Genomic DNA, 2,547 nt, shown 5'->3' on the forward strand with positions numbered 1-2,547 from the left:
TAGGTGAGACAACACAATAGCCTTTACTTAAGTGATGTGTGGCCGAGCGGTAGCCGTTATAAGTTCACTTTAGTTCACTTTAGTTCTCTCTCTCAGGTTAATACAAATAGCAAATGTATTTTAACTATATTAAGTTGTATACAAAGTTTACAGTTTACGTGAGCGAGTCACACGATTTGAGAGCCAGCCACACCACAGGCGCGGGGCGGCAGAGCACCGCTCGCCTGCCCGTCACCCGTCTTCTCTCGTCTTCTCCGCGTTGCTCGCTCGTTTTATTTGCTTGTTAGATCGTCCGGAAGGGTGTGGGTTCCGGTTGATGACTGTTGATGAAAGTCATCATTTGTTGATCCTAGTGTCAGTTCATCACAGCTTCCCACGGCCAAAAGCACGACGTGTTGTTAAACATCCTGTTGTGCGACACCGACCGGGTGTCGCCACACGTACAGGCATACATACACATGTACATTATAATATACACATTACATATATTATATTATATCATATTATATATATATATATATATATATATATATATATATATATATATATATATATATATATATATATATATATATTTTTTTTTTTTACAACAAAGGAGACAGCTCAAGGGCACAAAAAGAGGAAAAAATAATAAAAAAGTGCGCTACTCGCTGCTCGTAAAAAAGAATCCAAAGAGGTGGCCGAAATTGAGGTCAATTTCGGGAGGAGAGGTGTCCTGTTACCCTCCTCTTGAAAGAGTTAAAGTCGTAGGTAGGAGGAAATACAGAAGAAGGAAGATTGTTCCAGAGTTTACCAGCGTGAGGGATGAAAGAGTGAAGATGCTGGTTAACTTTTGCATAAGGGGTTTGGACAGTATAGGGATGAGTATGGGTAGAAAGTCGCGTGCAGCGGGAGGGGTGGAGGCGTGCAGTTAGCAAGTTCAGAAGAGCAGTCAGCGTGAAAATATCGATAGAAGACAGAAACAAGCGACATCGCGGCGGAAATTAAGAGGTAGAAGACTATCAGTAAGAGGAGGAGAGCTGATGATACGAAGAGCTTTAAACTCCACTCTGTCCAAGAAAGCTGTGGGATTGGAGCCCCCTCACACGTGAGATGCATACTCCATACGAGGGCGGACAAGCCCCCTGTATATGGATAGCAACTTTGCGGGGGAGAAGAACTGGCGGAGACGATACAGAACGCCCAACCTCGAGGAAGCTGATTTAGTGAGAGAGGAGATGTGATGTTTCCAGTTAAGATTTTGAGTTAAGGATAGACCGAGGATGTTTAGTGTTGAAAATGGTTACAGCTGAGTGTTGTCGAAGAATAGTGGATAGGTGTTTGGAAGACTGTGTCGAGTTGATATGTGGAGAAACTGGGTTTTTGAGGTATTGAAGGACACAAGGTTCTTTTTACCCCAATCGGAAATGATAGTAAGGTCTGAGGTTAAGTGTTCTGCAGCCTCCAGCCTGGAGTCATGTAATTCATGTTGAGAGGGTCTTCTGTTGAAAGAAGTTGAATGATGCAGAGTGGAGTCATCAGCGTATGAGTGGATAGGACAGTCTGTTGTGGAAAGAAGATCATTGATGAATAATAGGAAGAGAGTGGATGATAAGACAGAGCCCTGTTGAACACCAATGTTAATAGGTTTAGGGGAAGAACAGTGACCGTCTACCACAACAGAGATAGAACGGCCGGAAAGGAAACTGGAGATAACGGAACAGAGAGAAGGATAGAATCCAAAAGATGGCAGTGTAGAAAGAAAAGACTTGTGCCAGACTCTGTCGAAGGCTTTCGATATGTCTAGCGCAGCTGAGAAAGTTTCACCGAAACGGCTAAGAGAGGATGACCAAGAATCAGTTAAGAAAGCAAGAAGATCGCCAGTAGAACTCCCCTTACGGAACCCATACTGGCGATCAGATGGAAGGTTAGAAGTGGAAAGGTGTTTTTAATCTTCCTGTTAAGGATTGATTCAAAAGCTTTAGATAGACAGGAATGTAAAGCTATAGGGCGGTAGTTTGAGCGATTGGAACGGTCATTCTTCTTAGGCACAGGCTGTACGAAGGCGTACTTCCAGCAGGAAAAAAAAAGGTAGATATTGATAGGCAGAGACGAAAGAGTTTGACCAGGTAGGGTGTCAGCAAGGAAGCACAATTTTTAAGGACAATAGGAGGCACTCCATCAGGTCCATAAGCCTTTTGAGCGTTGAGGCCAGAGAAGGTATAGAAAATATCATTTTTAAGAATCTTAATAACAGGCATAAAGGAGTCAGGGGGGGATAAGTAGGAGAAATATGCCCAGAATCGTTCTGATTGGAGCTGTTACAGAAAGTTTTAGCAAAGAGTTCAGCGTTAGAGTTAGATGAGACGGCAGTTCTGCCGTCAGGGTTAAGAAGAGGCGGGTAAGAGGAAGAAGTAAAATTGGTGTAGATATTTTTGGCTAGGTGCCATGTTATAGTAATTGTAGTATATCAGTGTATTATTATTATTATTATTATTATTATTATTATTATTATTATTATTATTATTATTATTATTATTATTTAATATCACCACGAATTAGGCATGC

The sequence above is a fragment of the Eriocheir sinensis genome, chromosome 20 (assembly GCF_024679095.1).
Source record: "Eriocheir sinensis breed Jianghai 21 chromosome 20, ASM2467909v1, whole genome shotgun sequence".
Classification (NCBI taxonomy): Eukaryota; Metazoa; Arthropoda; class Malacostraca; order Decapoda; family Varunidae; genus Eriocheir; species Eriocheir sinensis.